This window comes from Centroberyx gerrardi, chromosome 13, assembly GCF_048128805.1.
Source record: "Centroberyx gerrardi isolate f3 chromosome 13, fCenGer3.hap1.cur.20231027, whole genome shotgun sequence".
Classification (NCBI taxonomy): Eukaryota; Metazoa; Chordata; class Actinopteri; order Beryciformes; family Berycidae; genus Centroberyx; species Centroberyx gerrardi.
In genome coordinates this window covers 3,018,280-3,035,453 of record NC_136009.1, presented here as the reverse complement: position 1 = coordinate 3,035,453, position 17,174 = coordinate 3,018,280, and the positions used below count along the sequence as shown (strand labels likewise).

The window sequence follows — 17,174 nt, the reverse complement described above, 5'->3', positions numbered from 1 at the left end:
GCTCTTTCATGATTTGGCTTGAAACACGAGTGCCTTGCAGTCGACAGTGTGCCGACAAATACCTGCTCCGACTACTGAGAGTGCCGTGTGCCTGTCCTCGGCACGGAATGGGCTTGATTTAGAGCTGCGATTCTACAGCGTACCGCTGCAAAGGCGGGAGCGTTTGCTTGACCTTCAATGTACAAAAAGCTCAACACGGCAATTGCAGTGCTCCTTGGTTTGTTGCCAGCGTCCTGGATTTGGCCGATTGGTTTCACCTTGGTTCAGCAAATGACACGCGCACGCCTGAACAGGGACTTGAACGCTGGACCCTCAGATTAAAAGTCTGATGCTCTACCGTCTGAGCTACCCAGGCTCTCAACAGCTCTCCAGAGTGTCCTTTTTTGTTCCTACAGTACAACTGCCAAGGTCATTGTTGCGTGAAGATATAACAGAAAAATCACACCCACGATTGTGCAGTGAAATGTGCTGCAACCAAGCATTCTGCCATCTTCCTTAGGGTGGGATAGGAAAAGAGCGGCGATTTTGTATGCAGACACATCTGTGTTGCTTACTTTGCTTTTGCATTCCAGTCTTTCAAACTGAGAACCTTGGTTTGCTGTGCCACCATATTTGCAACCTAACGCCTGTTGAAAAGGCCCATTGACGGCCAGTTTTTAATCAACACAAGTTATACGTGAATGCCAGCCACTGATTTAAGAATTCTGTGGAACGCTAACATGAAGCTAGGTCCTGCCCTGTCAAAGGGTGCAACCCGTTTGAGTGTTGCGAATAGAAGAGCCAATGGAGAAGGGAGTTATCTCAAACGCTTAAACGCTGTCCTCCAATGCGAGAGGGAGCCCTATGCATGCCTACGTTCTCCTAAAAGGGTATTTCATTGTAGATGTCCGCCGTGTTTTGGGAAATCACGAGCCAGAAAATCACAGGATGAAAAGGGTTGCCGCGTCAGCCGTTACGGACATTGGGAGATAGATGGCAACCAAAAGGGACTGCTTTACACAAGTGACCTACGCACTTGCCGAAACCCGGGATTGAACCAGGGACCTTTAGATCTTCAGTCTAACGCTCTCCCAACTGAGCTATTTCGGCTTGCCATCAAACAGCCATCCCACGCACCACCAGGGATTCCAACCGGAATGTGAAAGGATCACTGGGCGTGCTTGCAGGGACATGTATTTTCGAATGCACTTTGCATATGTTAATCAAAGACTTCTGCCTCTAAAACTGAAGAGCTCGGCCTCCTGTGCCATCACGTTCGCAGTATAACGGCTGTTGAAATGGTTCAATGAGCACGGATTTTTAACGACTGCAAGTTGCCAGTCAATGCCAGACACTGATTTATCAACTTGGGTTAACCCTAATAGACAGCGAGGTCCTGCCACAGGGTGAAACCTCTCGAGGCTTCCTTATGGCTTGGCTTGCAGGCAGGGGAATTAGCTCAAATGGTAGAGCGCTCGCTTAGCATGCGAGAGGTAGCGGGATCGATGCCCGCATTCTCCAAATGACTTGTCCGTTCTATCACAGGGGCTTGGATTTTGAACAAATAAAAGCCGTTTGTCAAAACCCAGGATTCAAAGCGGATCTTTGCATCCGGAGTTCAACGCTCTTTCATGATTTGGCTTGAAACACGAGTGCCTTGCAGTCGACAGTGTGCCGACAAATACCTGCTCCGACTACTGAGAGTGCCGTGTGCCTGTCCTCGGCACGGAATGGGCTTGATTTAGAGCTGCGATTCTACAGCGTACCGCTGCAAAGGCGGGAGCGTTTGCTTGACCTTCAATGTACAAAAAGCTCAACACGGCAATTGCAGTGCTCCTTGGTTTGTTGCCAGCGTCCTGGATTTGGCCGATTGGTTTCACCTTGGTTCAGCAAATGACACGCGCACGCCTGAACAGGGACTTGAACGCTGGACCCTCAGATTAAAAGTCTGATGCTCTACCGTCTGAGCTACCCAGGCTCTCAACAGCTCTCCAGAGTGTCCTTTTTTGTTCCTACAGTACAACTGCCAAGGTCATTGTTGCGTGAAGATATAACAGAAAAATCACACCCACGATTGTGCAGTGAAATGTGCTGCAACCAAGCATTCTGCCATCTTCCTTAGGGTGGGATAGGAAAAGAGCGGCGATTTTGTATGCAGACACATCTGTGTTGCTTACTTTGCTTTTGCATTCCAGTCTTTCAAACTGAGAACCTTGGTTTGCTGTGCCACCATATTTGCAACCTAACGCCTGTTGAAAAGGCCCATTGACGGCCAGTTTTTAATCAACACAAGTTATACGTGAATGCCAGCCACTGATTTAAGAATTCTGTGGAACGCTAACATGAAGCTAGGTCCTGCCCTGTCAAAGGGTGCAACCCGTTTGAGTGTTGCGAATAGAAGAGCCAATGGAGAAGGGAGTTATCTCAAACGCTTAAACGCTGTCCTCCAATGCGAGAGGGAGCCCTATGCATGCCTACGTTCTCCTAAAAGGGTATTTCATTGTAGATGTCCGCCGTGTTTTGGGAAATCACGAGCCAGAAAATCACAGGATGAAAAGGGTTGCCGCGTCAGCCGTTACGGAAATTGGGAGATAGATGGCAACCAAAAGGGACTGCTTTACACAAGTGACCTACGCACTTGCCGAAACCCGGGATTGAACCAGGGACCTTTAGATCTTCAGTCTAACGCTCTCCCAACTGAGCTATTTCGGCTTGCCATCAAACAGCCATCCCACGCACCACCAGGGATTGCAACCGGAATGTGAAAGGATCACTGGGCGTGCTTGCAGGGACATGTATTTTCGAATGCACTTTGCATATGTTAATCAAAGACTTCTGCCTCTAAAACTGAAGAGCTCGGCCTCCTGTGCCATCACGTTCGCAGTATAACGGCTGTTGAAATGGTTCAATGAGCACGGATTTTTAACGACTGCAAGTTGCCAGTCAATGCCAGACACTGATTTATCAACTTGGGTTAACCCTAATAGACAGCGAGGTCCTGCCACAGGGTGAAACCTCTCGAGGCTTCCTTATGGCTTGGCTTGCAGGCAGGGGAATTAGCTCAAATGGTAGAGCGCTAGCTTAGCATGCGAGAGGTAGCGGGATCGATGCCCGCATTCTCCAAATGACTTGTCCGTTCTATCACAGGGGCTTGGATTTTGAACAAATAAAAGCCGTTTGTCAAAACCCAGGATTCAAAGCGGATCTTTGCATCCGGAGTTCAACGCTCTTTCATGATTTGGCTTGAAACACGAGTGCCTTGCAGTCGACAGTGTGCCGACAAATACCTGCTCCGACTACTGAGAGTGCCGTGTGCCTGTCCTCGGCACGGAATGGGCTTGATTTAGAGCTGCGATTCTACAGCGTACCGCTGCAAAGGCGGGAGCGTTTGCTTGACCTTCAATGTACAAAAAGCTCAACACGGCAATTGCAGTGCTCCTTGGTTTGTTGCCAGCGTCCTGGATTTGGCCGATTGGTTTCACCTTGGTTCAGCAAATGACACGCGCACGCCTGAACAGGGACTTGAACCCTGGACCCTCAGATTAAAAGTCTGATGCTCTACCGTCTGAGCTACTCAGGCTCTCAACAGCTCTCCAGAGTGTCCTTTTTTGTTCCTACAGTACAACTGCCAAGGTCATTGTTGCGTGAAGATATAACAGAAAAATCACACCCACGATTGTGCAGTGAAATGTGCTGCAACCAAGCATTCTGCCATCTTCCTTAGGGTGGGATAGGAAAAGAGCGGCGATTTTGTATGCAGACACATCTGTGTTGCTTACTTTGCTTTTGCATTCCAGTCTTTCAAACTGAGAACCTTGGTTTGCTGTGCCACCATATTTGCAACCTAACGCCTGTTGAAAAGGCCCATTGACGGCCAGTTTTTAATCAACACAAGTTATACGTGAATGCCAGCCACTGATTTAAGAATTCTGTGGAACGCTAACATGAAGCTAGGTCCTGCCCTGTCAAAGGGTGCAACCCGTTTGAGTGTTGCGAATAGAAGAGCCAATGGAGAAGGGAGTGATCTCAAACGCTTAAACGCTGTCCTCCAATGCGAGAGGGAGCCCTATGCATGCCTACGTTCTCCTAAAAGGGTATTTCATTGTAGATGTCCGCCGTGTTTTGGGAAATCACGAGCCAGAAAATCACAGGATGAAAAGGGTTGCCGCGTCAGCCGTTACGGACATTGGGAGATAGATGGCAACCAAAAGGGACTGCTTTACACAAGTGACCTACGCACTTGCCGAAACCCGGGATTGAACCAGGGACCTTTAGATCTTCAGTCTAACGCTCTCCCAACTGAGCTATTTCGGCTTGCCATCAAACAGCCATCCCACGCACCACCAGGGATTGCAACCGGAATGTGAAAGGATCACTGGGCGTGCTTGCAGGGACATGTATTTTCGAATGCACTTTGCATATGTTAATCAAAGACTTCTGCCTCTAAAACTGAAGAGCTCGGCCTCCTGTGCCATCACGTTCGCAGTATAACGGCTGTTGAAATGGTTCAATGAGCACGGATTTTTAACGACTGCAAGTTGCCAGTCAATGCCAGACACTGATTTATCAACTTGGGTTAACCCTAATAGACAGCGAGGTCCTGCCACAGGGTGAAACCTCTCGAGGCTTCCTTATGGCTTGGCTTGCAGGCAGGGGAATTAGCTCAAATGGTAGAGCGCTCGCTTAGCATGCGAGAGGTAGCGGGATCGATGCCCGCATTCTCCAAATGACTTGTCCGTTCTATCACAGGGGCTTGGATTTTGAACAAATAAAAGCCGTTTGTCAAAACCCAGGATTCAAAGCGGATCTTTGCATCCGGAGTTCAACGCTCTTTCATGATTTGGCTTGAAACACGAGTGCCTTGCAGTCGACAGTGTGCCGACAAATACCTGCTCCGACTACTGAGAGTGCCGTGTGCCTGTCCTCGGCACGGAATGGGCTTGATTTAGAGCTGCGATTCTACAGCGTACCGCTGCAAAGGCGGGAGCGTTTGCTTGACCTTCAATGTACAAAAAGCTCAACACGGCAATTGCAGTGCTCCTTGGTTTGTTGCCAGCGTCCTGGATTTGGCCGATTGGTTTCACCTTGGTTCAGCAAATGACACGCGCACGCCTGAACAGGGACTTGAACCCTGGACCCTCAGATTAAAAGTCTGATGCTCTACCGTCTGAGCTACCCAGGCTCTCAACAGCTCTCCAGAGTGTCCTTTTTTGTTCCTACAGTACAACTGCCAAGGTCATTGTTGCGTGAAGATATAACAGAAAAATCACACCCACGATTGTGCAGTGAAATGTGCTGCAACCAAGCATTCTGCCATCTTCCTTAGGGTGGGATAGGAAAAGAGCGGCGATTTTGTATGCAGACACATCTGTGTTGCTTACTTTGCTTTTGCATTCCAGTCTTTCAAACCGAGAACCTTGGTTTGCTGTGCCACCATATTTGCAACCTAACGCCTGTTGAAAAGGCCCATTGACGGCCAGTTTTTAATGAACACAAGTTATACGTGAATGCCAGCCACTGATTTAAGAATTCTGTGGAACGCTAACATGAAGCTAGGTCCTGCCCTGTCAAAGGGTGCAACCCGTTTGAGTGTTGCGAATAGAAGAGCCAATGGAGAAGGGAGTTATCTCAAACGCTTAAACGCTGTCCTCCAATGCGAGAGGGAGCCCTATGCATGCCTACATTCTCCTAAAAGGGTATTTCATTGTAGATGTCCGCCGTGTTTTGGGAAATCACGAGCCAGAAAATCACAGGATGAAAAGGGTTGCCGCGTCAGCCGTTACGGACATTGGGAGATAGATGGCAACCAAAACGGACAGCTTTACACAAGTGACCTACGCACTTGCCGAAACCCGGGATTGAACCAGGGACCTTTAGATCTTCAGTCTAACGCTCTCCCAACTGAGCTATTTCTGCTTGTCATCAAACAGCGATCCCACGAACCACCAGGGATTGCAACCGGAATGTGAAAGGATCACTGGGCGACTGCAAGTTGCCAGTCAATGCCAGACACTGATTTATCAACTTGGGTTAACCCTAATAGACAGCGAGGTACTGCCACAGGGTGAAACCTCTCGAGGCTTTCTTATGGCGTTACTTGCAGGCAGGGGAATTAGCTCAAATGGTAGAGTGCTTGCTTAGCATGCGAGAGGTAGCGGGATCGATGCCCGCGTTCTCCAAATGACTTGTCGGCAACCCTTCCTTGTACAGTCCCTTAATTACTAAGTATTTACCAGGTAAATTAAAATATATTATTGGGTAATTACCACTCTTAAATAAGTAGGTAAATACAGAGAAAGTACAGCTGAAATACTATGAAAAACCTCCACTATTACTCATCAACTCAACTAAGTACCGTGTAGTTGTGACTGTTTTAGGTTGGTAATAACTCAGATATAATTGCGTACTTCCTAGGAAAGTAGGCAACCAATTCTTAGAAACACCTCCTCTATTACCCATCAACACAAGTTACAATTGTAGTTATCCAAGGTTTATGTTGGTAACAGCCCAAGTTTAATTATGTACTATCTAGAAATTAAGATAGTACTTTCCAATAGATTACTTTTTCTTATATAGTTATTGTTCATGGCTGCACCCATTTATAAAGGGTTTATTAGATATACCTTAGAAACTATGGAATTGTTTTTATTTAAGTTGAAAAATTACATCAATACTTACCTGGTAACAACCTCCACAGGAAGAGTTTTCCTCTAGTGTCATGGTACATCTTCTTAAATATTTGATACTTTCTTGCAGATGTTTTTACAATTTACTCAGTAAGTAAGCTGAAACTGTACTGTAAAAGGAAGCCTTGTTTGTTTCCATGGTATTACCATGTTCTTACCATATCCTTTGTAATAGATTATTCCATTGTCCATGCAGTTAACAGGAACTTGTACCATATATGTTCCACAACATTACTAAGTAAAACATGACAATTTACTCAGTAAGTAAGCTGAAACTGTACTGTAAAAGGAAGCCTTGTTTGTTTCCATGGTATTACCAGGCTCTTACCATATCCCTTGTAACTGGTTATTCCCTTTTCCATGCAATAAACACAAACTTTTACCATGTATGTTCTGCAACGTTACTAAGTAAGACATTACAATTTACAGAGTAAGTAAACTGAAACTGTACTGTAAAAGAAAGCAATGTTTAATCCCATGGTATTACAAAGTCCTTACCACATCCTTTCATCAAAATGGATGGTTTCCTTTCCCATGCAATATAGACAAACTTGTACAATATGTTCCATAGTGTTACTAACTAAAACATGACATTTTATTGAATAAATATGCCGAAACAGGAGAACTGCAGGAGAAATTGAGTATTCCAATTTGACAATAAATTAAATAAGTAAATCTCTCTGAATTAATAAATGGCGGTGCCTCCACTTAGTAGTGTTTAAAGAATTTAAACAATATCTACTAAGAATTTCAATACTACAATTAACCTGAACTCAATGTCCCCCTTTGAAATATGTGACTGTATAAAATTACCACAACTCAACACCAGATACTTTAAATGCAAACCAATTGCCTTTAGTTATGCAACTAGCAAGATGTGAAATATAAAAACAGAAAATAAAAACCAACAACTTCCAATTATCAAAGCAAATACCCAGATATTCCAATATCAATCTTTTACATTCCACAGAGGCAAAGTGTGAACCTTAAAATTAACTGACCAATCTTACTTTCTTTAGCTTATTCTCAAAATGAAATACAGCAATTGTGGATACACATACACTCAACAACAGTCTTTGGAATAATAGTAGGCCTACTAAAATAAATAAAAATGTCCAAATTAAATAATCGTTGCAGGCCTGAGTCGTTGCTGGGGCGTGTAGAGGCCTTTAAGATGAAGATGATATTGCGTCCACTTCACTTGCTCCAAGCAAGGCAAAAACAAAAATAACGCAGTGCAAGTGCATAGACCTCACGACTTGATGACAGAGTTTGTGATGGGTAGACCTGATGAGGATGATGCAGGAAAATGGCGAGTGAGGCCGACTGCAGGCGGATCCAAACACAGGCAAACGTTGTACTCCCGAAGCATGCGGAAACAGGGCTTGGAACAGTTCTGTTGTACTCCTGGCCCACGGAGGATTTCCTGCTCCTTTCTCTCCCTATGCAGTACAACAGTCCAGTTCCTATAGAGCTCCGGTAGTTGACGTCACGCAATCCCGGCATTCAACAGTCGAAATCAAAACACCGCCATATTGGCAGGAAAGCAGGAGTATTGCTCAAATGGCTGCTAGCAGCTAGTCTCTTCGCCTGCTGTATTTATACAGAGTGAACATGGTGGATAGCTGTTGTGTGCCGGGATGCCAGAACAATCGGGGACAAGTAAAAGGGAGAGCATTTTATCGGATTCCTAAAGATCCTGAAAGACGACACAAATGGATTACTGCCATAAAACGTGCTAGAAGCGAACAGAAGAAAACTGAGCGATGGGACCCCACAAGCAACGGATTCTGCTTGTGTAGTGACCACTTCATATCAGGTACAGAATACAACGCTTCCTAACGTTAATATCTTATTTATTTAACAGGCTTTTATTACGGTTTCTGACAATTTTATTATACTAAAAGGCAAGTTCAACCTATGCATTATGGCGTGGATTTTGCGGGGCTAACAAAGGCTATGCTAAAAGAAGCCTGTGCTCACTAAAATGTTATGGGACATTTTCGGTCAGTGAACTGTGGTATCAACGCGGAACAAATGTGGGATAACAGTGTGCTGTCTGCATTTTTGTTATACTGTATTTACAGCAAGGAAGAGAGCAATATTTGATAGTTTCTAACAATGAGATTCATGTAAAAGTCAGACTTTGATACCTCTACATCTAATAAACCTGTAACTACATGTGCATTTACTTATGTTTTAGGGAAAAAGAGTGATAACCCTCTGTCACCCGACTACGTCCCATCCATCTTCAAACATGTATCATCCCCGGAGAAGAGAAGAAGAAGAATGCGGTTAGATGTATTCAACAGAAGACAGAAGAGCAAACTCCAAAGAAGAGAGCAAGCAAAGAAGTCATCAGCTGCAGCAGTAATCCTTCCAACAGATTGTCCTCAAGACAGCAGCAAGCATCCTACTGCAGACCAGATTCTCACAGGAGAATCTCCTGTGAAGGAATCTACCTACAAAGAACTTGAAAATGATTTCCAGCCTATTCCTGATGATGATGATGATGATCCAGCAACTCCACCATGTTACAGTGAAAATTGTAAGAAACACATTAAATCTCTTGAGTTGGAATGCCAAGCTCTGAGGACTGAAAATATGTTGTTAAAAGAAAAAAATGAATAGAACTGGACTGAATGAGATGAGTCTACAAAACAATGACAAAAAGGTTAATATTCTCACTGGTTTACCAACATATTCACTACTGATGGCAGTTTTTCATTTTGTAGCTCCCTATCTCAAACCTAAGTCTGGTCTAACATTATTTCAGCAGTATACGCTAGCTTTAATTAAGCTTAGAATTAATTTGTCTTTTGACTTTTTGGCTTATTATTTTGGCATTGATTCGACCACTGTTTCAAAGCTTTTCAAACACTGTATTAGTGTAATGTATTGTAGACTAGTGCCAAGTCTAGTTATATGGCCTGACAGGGAATCATTAAGAAAATCTCTTCCATATGCATTTAGGAACAGTAACTTTGAAAAGACAGCTTGCATTATTGACTGTTTTGAAATATTTATTGAGAAACCAAGTAACTTATTAGCCAATGCTCAATGTTATTCAACATACAAGTCACACCATACAATGAAATATTTAATTGCCATTTGCCCACAAGGTTCCATTTGTTTCATTTCCAATGGATGGGGAGGTCGCACAAGTGACAAGTTCATCACAGAGCAAAGTCATTTTTTATCTCATTTGCTCCCAGGGGACCTAGTTTTGGCAGACAGAGGTTTCACTGTCAGAGAGTCCATCCATTCTTACCAAGCTGGATTAAAGATTCCAGCATTCACTCGTGGCAAGAAACAGTTAGAGCCTGTTGACTTGGAGAACACCAGATGCTTAGCATCTCTTAGGATACACATTGAAAGAGTCATTGGAGTTCTCTGTCAAAAATACACTGTTTTGCAAAGCACTGTCCCCATAGGTTTCACTGACATTGACAGAGAAAATGATGTGACATACCTCGACAAAATTGTAAAAGTATGTTGTGCTCTTACAAATGTCTCTGAATCTGTTGTACCCTTTCAGTGATCCCGTAACAGATGTAGGGTACTGTAATGTAACTGACAACAGATGTAGGGTAATGTAACTCAATACAGATGTGGTCATGTAACTCATAACAGATGTGGTCATGTAACTCACAACAGATGTGGCCACCATACAATACTTAAAGACATTAACGTTTGGACTGAATAATAATAGATGTATGGTCATTGGACATCTGTATATTTTGCCTTTGAACTGAATTGTTAGTTAACTGTAAATAAAACTGTTTTTCTCACAGTTCTTGTTGCTTGTGACAAATTCCTTTTGAAGAGAAACTGATGTGTTTTATTGGCCCTAAAAATATCAATTTGCTATGAGAAGGCTAAAAAACAGGGCCATTAACTCCTTTTCAAATCTTCTCACCACTGATTAGTTTTTGAGTTCTTTTTTGCGAATTGATTACTTTTCTGCAGCTGGGACATATCCACTGTTTAGGAATTCTTTTTGTTGGGCTTTGATAGGGGCAGGTTTGGTTATTAGCAATTAATAATTAATAATCGGGAAATTATTAATATTCATAAAATTATTGACGGGAGTCAATATTAACGGGGCACCACCCTGGAATCAGGGACCAATAACCGAACCTTCAATACAGTCTCAAAATGGCTGTTCACCCCCAAATGACAGTGTTTAAGTACCACTGTACATTTATGAGTGAACAGTGAAGGGTGAATTCGTACACAGGCCCTCACAACCAGCCGTTATTACAGCACATATGCACAAGGAATCACAGACAACTTCTCTTTAAAAGTATAATGGAGTTTATTTAACTTTAGCAATATCAATCAATAATCAATAACACTGCAGTTAATCAACAACTATTATACAACTATAACTATAGGTCTAACTAGCAAGCATAAAGGCACAAACAGCATATGGCACGTATGGATGCGTGCGTGTGTGTGTGGGTGTGTGTGTGTGTGTGTGTGTGAGAGAGAGAGAGAGAGATGAGAGAGACAGAGAGAGAGAGAGAGAGAGGGCAAGATGGCGGACGTGACCACGTGAGTGGGACGTCTCGCGAGAGTTCAAGATGGCGGCTGTGACCACGCAGTTTGAACAAAAGGGGCTTTGGAACCAAGATGGAGTTGGAGCTAGGCAGCTAAACCAACACCATCTAATTCTTAGGTAGCAATGAATGTGTAATGAGATGTGGGTGTGTGTATGTGTGTGGGTTAGTAAGAGAGAGAGAGGGAGAATAAAGGAGAAGCACTCAGGGTAAACCTAGAGATTCTACTCGCCGTGTAGAGACACAACAATAGCCTTTTACCACACAGGAACTCGGGGTACGACGTGGAAATAGTACGCCGGGTTACTGGTCTTTGAACTGGTAAAATGCAGTATATTGGCTCTCTACAGTGGCTACTAACACGGATGCAAGCTCAGCGGCATGCAATTGAACACAAATCAGCTTTACATTAACACAATCAAATTAAGCAGCAAGCATAATGATTGAGGTATTATTCATACAGCATAATATGGACGCGGTGGTCCGATGCGCTTCCCAATACGCACAATTACAGCTTCTGATCAGTCAAGCTTATTTAACACGCCTATTCTAGTCTCTGCCCAGAACCAAAGCCTCTTACTTGGAAATCACTCTCGAGTGATTGGTGTGTGGTTGAGTCCGTCTTATCGATCCGAGGGGGTTTTCCCAGGCGAATCTGCGGGACCGTTATCTCTCCGTGCACGGAACAACAGCCAGCTGGCTTTCCTCGTAGGCAGCGAAAGATGTCAGCCAGGGATCGACCTGGTTGAAGAAACGTATCCTTACGTTGTCTTCTTGGAGGGAAGGAGTGTCCTTAGCTGTATTCTCTTCCAGTCCACTTCTGCAGGTCTGCTACACGGCAGTGCGTGTAAGGAGTTAGAATGCCGGATGCACAAACAGCTAATCTAATCCTTCTGGCTCCAACAGTGTTATGGCTAACACTAAATAGTCTGGTCTCGTCCCGCGAGTTGAAGACTGCGCCTCGGCTAAACAAAAGAACAGTTCGAACGTTTCAGGTACCACCTTGTTTAGCAACGGGGTCGCAATAAGGGGCGATGAGGAAAGGTATCCCTGGAATTTATACTCTTGGTGACGTCATGGGGACATCCCGGGGCTCGCCCGAGTCTCGTCCAATGAGAGACCAGAGGTTGGGTTTCAGCCAGTTCAGGGCCTGTTGGAATTTTGGCACTGCTTTCCTTTGTTTAAGGTCCCAGCCCAGCGGGTGGGCTAGAGTTCAGGTTTCTGATTCCCTTGTTAGGCCGGTGTTTTAGGCTTTTAGTCTTACATGTGGGCCTTTCCTTTGTTTGACCACATGGCCTGGCCCAACATTTTCATGTGAAGGCACGTTTGGTGAAACTTTTTAACTGAACAAAAACCTGATGCACAGACCAACATGTTCCCTACTTCTGGCTCACGACAGTAGCACCACTGCTGACCATGATTAGCAAATGCTGCTGCTGGTTTTGGGGCAAAAAAATACTTGGCAAGCAGCTCTGGAATGATACATTTCTTAAAAAAGTCTCTAGCACATTCCAATTCTTTGTCAAAAAATGCCACATCTGGTGTCACACGTTCCACAAAAGGTGAAGTACTTTCCCTTTCAGTCCAATGGATAAAATCACAATATGGTTTGTCAGTAACAAATAGCTGCATTTGTACTTGGTAATAATATGCATGGCCCTGCTTCAGTCTGATGGTTCCTTGCTCATCTTTTTCAAGGCAAATGTCTGCAACAGAGTTTGCTGTCTCATTTACAGAGAGGTCCTTTGCACAAAATGGGCACTTTATTTCTATGACACCTGAACCACAGCAGCTGCAGGAAACATATCCATCAGGTGAGGCCCCGATAAATGGGTATAAGGGTGAAATCCTGAATCCAGCAGTTTCTACCAGGGCATCCGAGTGTGAGAGGCGATGCTGCATTTCATAGTATTTTCTTGCCAACTCCTCATGCTTACAACCCCATCTGGAAAACACAATAAAATGAGTTTAGATATCTTTTAGACAGTACTAATGCCTAACAGCAATGTATTAACATAAACATTCATCTCACAGACCACAGGCTTTTATGTGATAAACATTGTTATAAAACAGAGTGGAGGTTGAGTGGAATTTGTTGTTTGAATTTGAGATTAACGCACAAGCCCAACTGCTAAAACTTCTATGCTCATAAATACCTGGTAGCCTCAGTGGTGAAGCTATGAGACTTTGGGTAGCATATTTTTCTTATCAGGGACATTGAGGGCTTTTTGATGTCTGTCTTTGTGGCTGCTCTGAAGGTAGATGCTGTTATCCTACCGCTTCTTTGATCAAACCAGATTTTGGACTTAGACTGTGCTCGAGTCTCCTCCTCTACAATATCACTCTGAAAGTACGATGATTCAAACTGTTACACAATTACATTTTTAAGTCAGCAAATGCACCTCTGATTTTTACACTGACAGCATACACATGCAGTACATGTTTCATTTTAGATTTGACTATTATCAGCTCTTGGCTTTATTTTAAACATTAATCCTAAATAATGATTTACCTGTTCTTTGGTCACAGTGTTCAAACAGTGCTTCTGCTCGGTCTTGTAACTCTGCTAGGTTGACATCTCTTGCCTGCTTGTCATAAAGATTTGTGAGGGGTTCTGGTAGATCTAGCATAACAGCTTTTGGCACATAGGATGCTGCATACACTCTGACAACAGAGAGGACCGCTGGCTTTATGATCTGTCCCTCTTGTGTACAGCTTTTGGAGAGGTTGTTGTAGAGTTGGGCTTGCTTGGTAGGGGTCAGAGATGGGAAAGCTGGTGGAATGGCAGAGTGGCCTTTGGAAGATCTCTCTTTTTTGCATCATTGTGTGTTGTTAAAAATTATGTCCTTGCCTTGCTGATATTCCAGTCTTTTCAAAGATTCCTCACTTGGTGTGGCCCACTTGCACTTTTTTGATGTTACAGCTATCTCTTCCTCTCTTCCATGGTTATGCTGCCATACCCTGAACAACACAGCTGACACATGGGAGCAGCTCTCACCAAGTCCAGCTGTGCAATTGCAGTTGGCTCCTAACACAACCCCATCATTCCTGACCACCACCCATGGCTTCAACTGAGGGTCATTCAGTCTTTGGGAATGATTCACCTGCAATAACAATTTCATGGCACTTGCGTGATAACTGCTGTTTATTATAAAGGTATAATTTCATGTATGAGGTGGTGCCTTTCGAAATTCATTCACACAGTGATAATGTAGTTAACTCTTGGTAAATCTAAGTTACAGACTAGCTAACGCTACATACAAGTTAGCACACCGATTATATTACACTGCCCATTGCTTATACTAACGTTAACTAAGATGAAGTGACACTTACCCTTCCAGTGACGACAAAGCAATTTTTAGCCGGTACAGTGCGCAGTGAACTCTGACGGCTTGAAATCGACGCTGGTGCCATTCATTTTTGCTCACGCTTTTCCTGCCAACATGGCGGTGTAAACAAAACGAGTCACGTGACACCCGGAGCTCTATATGCATAAAATCCAACTAAAAATCAAGTACATAACACAAGGATGTATCATAATCTATTATTATCTTACAGGCTATCTGATAGCTCGTTTACATAAACAAATGGCCAAAGTGATTGCTATGCTAATAACGCTAGCCGCGATTAGCATTTCTTTAGGTTTAAACCATAACATTTAGCTACAGTACCACACTTAAAATAATAAAGTCATGCTTTACCTTAACAGCATTCACACAGGTCTAACATGTCGTCAACCCAGTTAGGAATATTATGATGGTGTTTTCAGGACGGATAGTCCTTTCTCTGCTGCTTCCACATGTTCTCCCCTGCGCTCTACCTAGTTTTTGCAGTCAGCGCCTAAGTCCCACCTCTCTTAAATTCCGATTGGAAGATAGCAATTGAACCACCAATGGATATCAAATATCTACCCGTTTGGCAATCAGTGGGTGAGGCTGTACTACACACATGCAAAACCAATTTAATTTCAATCCAATTTAGAATTATTTTATAACTATATATATAACTTATTTTTTTATATAAACTAAAATTCACCCTGGGCTACACCCTCCCCCTTCTAAGTGTCTAGATGTCCTCATCTGACTCCTCTCTCTCTCTCCTTCGAGAGTACTTTCTAACTTTACAGTTACAGCAAAAGGTTGAAGACTGGGGGTGTGAGGCTGTTTCAGGGTCATCTCCAGGTTTTGAGTTCAGACTGAACTGAATGACCATCCCATGGTGTTGGATAGTGAACGGCTGGTTCGAAGGATTTCCGGGCTCATCATAGCTCAGGCGAACTACTGGCTTCACAGTTCACACAGTTCACAGTTCGTCTATGACGCCCATGTCTATAATGCATTATAAACATACTTATAATGCACTATGATCCTTGCGAAAAAAATGTCAGACTGACCAGCAATTATGAAGTATTATGATACTTGACCTTAATGCTTTATAATGTGTTATGATTATTGTTATAAAGCATTATGAATATTTATGAGTGCTTATAACTATAATTATACAGTGCTATAAGCAGATTATAACGCATTATAAATATGTTTATAATGCATTATAGACATGGGCGTCATAGAAAGTGTTACCGAATATTCTATTACAAAGGATATGGTAAGAACATGGTAATACCATGGAAACAAACAAGGCTTCCTTTTACAGTACAGTTTCAGCTTACTTACTGAGTAAATTTTCATGTTTTACTTAGTAACGTTGCGGAATATATATGGTACAAGTTTGTGTTGATTGCATGGAAAAGGGAATAATCTATTACAAATTATATGGTAAGAGCCTGGTAATACCATGGAAACAAACAAGTGTTCCTTTTACAGTACAGGTTGTTACCAGGTAAGTATTGATGTAATTTTTCAACTTCAATAAAAACAATTCCATAGTTTCTAAGGTATATCTAATAAACCCTTTATAAATGGGTGCAGCCATGAACAATAACTATATAAGAAAAAGTAATTTATTGGAAAGTACTATCTTAATTTCTAGATAGTACATAATTAAACTTGGGCTGTTACCAACATAAACCTTGGATAACTACAATTGTAACTGGAATTGATGGGTAATAGAGGAGGTGTTTCTAAGAATTGGTTGCCTACTTTCCTAGGAAGTACGCAATTATATCTGAGTTATTACCAACCTAAAACGGTCACAACTACATGGTACTTAGTTGAGTTGATGAGTAATAGTGGAGGTTTTTCTTAGTATTTCAGCTGTAGTTTCTCTGTATTTACCTACTTATTTAAGAGTGGTAATTACCCAATAATATACTATAATTTACCATATATTTACCGGGTAAATACTTAGTAATTAGGGGACTGTAAAAGGAAGGGTTACCGACTTCTCCGCTCTATGACAGGGGCTTCGGTTTTTAACAAATAAGCCGTAGCTGTTTGTCAAAACATGGGATTTAAACAGGAGCTTTGCATCCAGAGTTTCAGGCTCTTTCATGATTTGGCCTGAAACACGAGAGCCTTGCAGTTGACACTCCGCCGACAGATACCTGCTCCGAGTAGTTAGAGTGGCGTGTGCCACTGGGCCAAATGGGCTTGATTTAGAGCTGTGATTCTACAGTGTATCGCTGCAAAAATGGGAGCGTTCGCTTGACCTTGTATGTACAAAAGCTTAACACAGCATTTGCAGCCCTCTTTGGTTTGTTGCCAGCGTCCTCGCTTTGGCCGATTGGTTTCAGATTGCTGGAGCAAATGTTATGAGTGCGCCTGAACAGGGACTTGAACCCTGGACCCTCAGATAAAAAGTCTGATGCTCTACCGTCTGATCTACCCAGGCTCTCATTAGCTCTCCAGAGTGTCCTTATTTGTTCCTACAATTCAACTGCCAAGGTCATTATATAGTGAAGATGTAACAGAAAAATCACACCCACGATTGTGCAATGAAATGTGCTGCAACCAAGCATTCTGCCATCTTGCTTAGAGTGGGATAGGAA

At 43.0% G+C, this 17,174-nt stretch overlaps 11 non-coding genes across 11 annotated transcripts; 2 read left to right on the top strand and 9 right to left on the bottom strand.

Annotated features, from left to right (window-relative positions):
* Positions 1-282: 282 nt before the first annotated feature.
* Positions 283-355, bottom strand: trnak-uuu (transfer RNA lysine (anticodon UUU)). The gene has a single exon. It is a non-coding gene; the product is annotated as a tRNA-Lys (tRNA).
* Positions 356-1,016: 661 nt separating this feature from the next.
* Positions 1,017-1,089, bottom strand: trnaf-gaa (transfer RNA phenylalanine (anticodon GAA)). Its single transcript has one exon. It is a non-coding gene; the product is annotated as a tRNA-Phe (tRNA).
* A 338-nt stretch (positions 1,090-1,427) lies between these two features.
* On the top strand, positions 1,428-1,500 carry trnaa-agc (transfer RNA alanine (anticodon AGC)). The gene has a single exon. It is a non-coding gene; the product is annotated as a tRNA-Ala (tRNA).
* Positions 1,501-1,884: 384 nt separating this feature from the next.
* Positions 1,885-1,957, bottom strand: trnak-uuu (transfer RNA lysine (anticodon UUU)). Its single transcript has one exon. It is a non-coding gene; the product is annotated as a tRNA-Lys (tRNA).
* Positions 1,958-2,618: 661 nt separating this feature from the next.
* On the bottom strand, positions 2,619-2,691 carry trnaf-gaa (transfer RNA phenylalanine (anticodon GAA)). Its single transcript has one exon. It is a non-coding gene; the product is annotated as a tRNA-Phe (tRNA).
* Positions 2,692-3,486: 795 nt separating this feature from the next.
* Positions 3,487-3,559, bottom strand: trnak-uuu (transfer RNA lysine (anticodon UUU)). The gene has a single exon. It is a non-coding gene; the product is annotated as a tRNA-Lys (tRNA).
* Positions 3,560-4,220: 661 nt separating this feature from the next.
* On the bottom strand, positions 4,221-4,293 carry trnaf-gaa (transfer RNA phenylalanine (anticodon GAA)). Its single transcript has one exon. It is a non-coding gene; the product is annotated as a tRNA-Phe (tRNA).
* Positions 4,294-4,631: 338 nt separating this feature from the next.
* Positions 4,632-4,704, top strand: trnaa-agc (transfer RNA alanine (anticodon AGC)). Its single transcript has one exon. It is a non-coding gene; the product is annotated as a tRNA-Ala (tRNA).
* Positions 4,705-5,088: 384 nt separating this feature from the next.
* Positions 5,089-5,161, bottom strand: trnak-uuu (transfer RNA lysine (anticodon UUU)). The gene has a single exon. It is a non-coding gene; the product is annotated as a tRNA-Lys (tRNA).
* A 661-nt stretch (positions 5,162-5,822) lies between these two features.
* Positions 5,823-5,895, bottom strand: trnaf-gaa (transfer RNA phenylalanine (anticodon GAA)). The gene has a single exon. It is a non-coding gene; the product is annotated as a tRNA-Phe (tRNA).
* An 11,049-nt stretch (positions 5,896-16,944) lies between these two features.
* Positions 16,945-17,017, bottom strand: trnak-uuu (transfer RNA lysine (anticodon UUU)). Its single transcript has one exon. It is a non-coding gene; the product is annotated as a tRNA-Lys (tRNA).
* Positions 17,018-17,174: the final 157 nt, after the last annotated feature.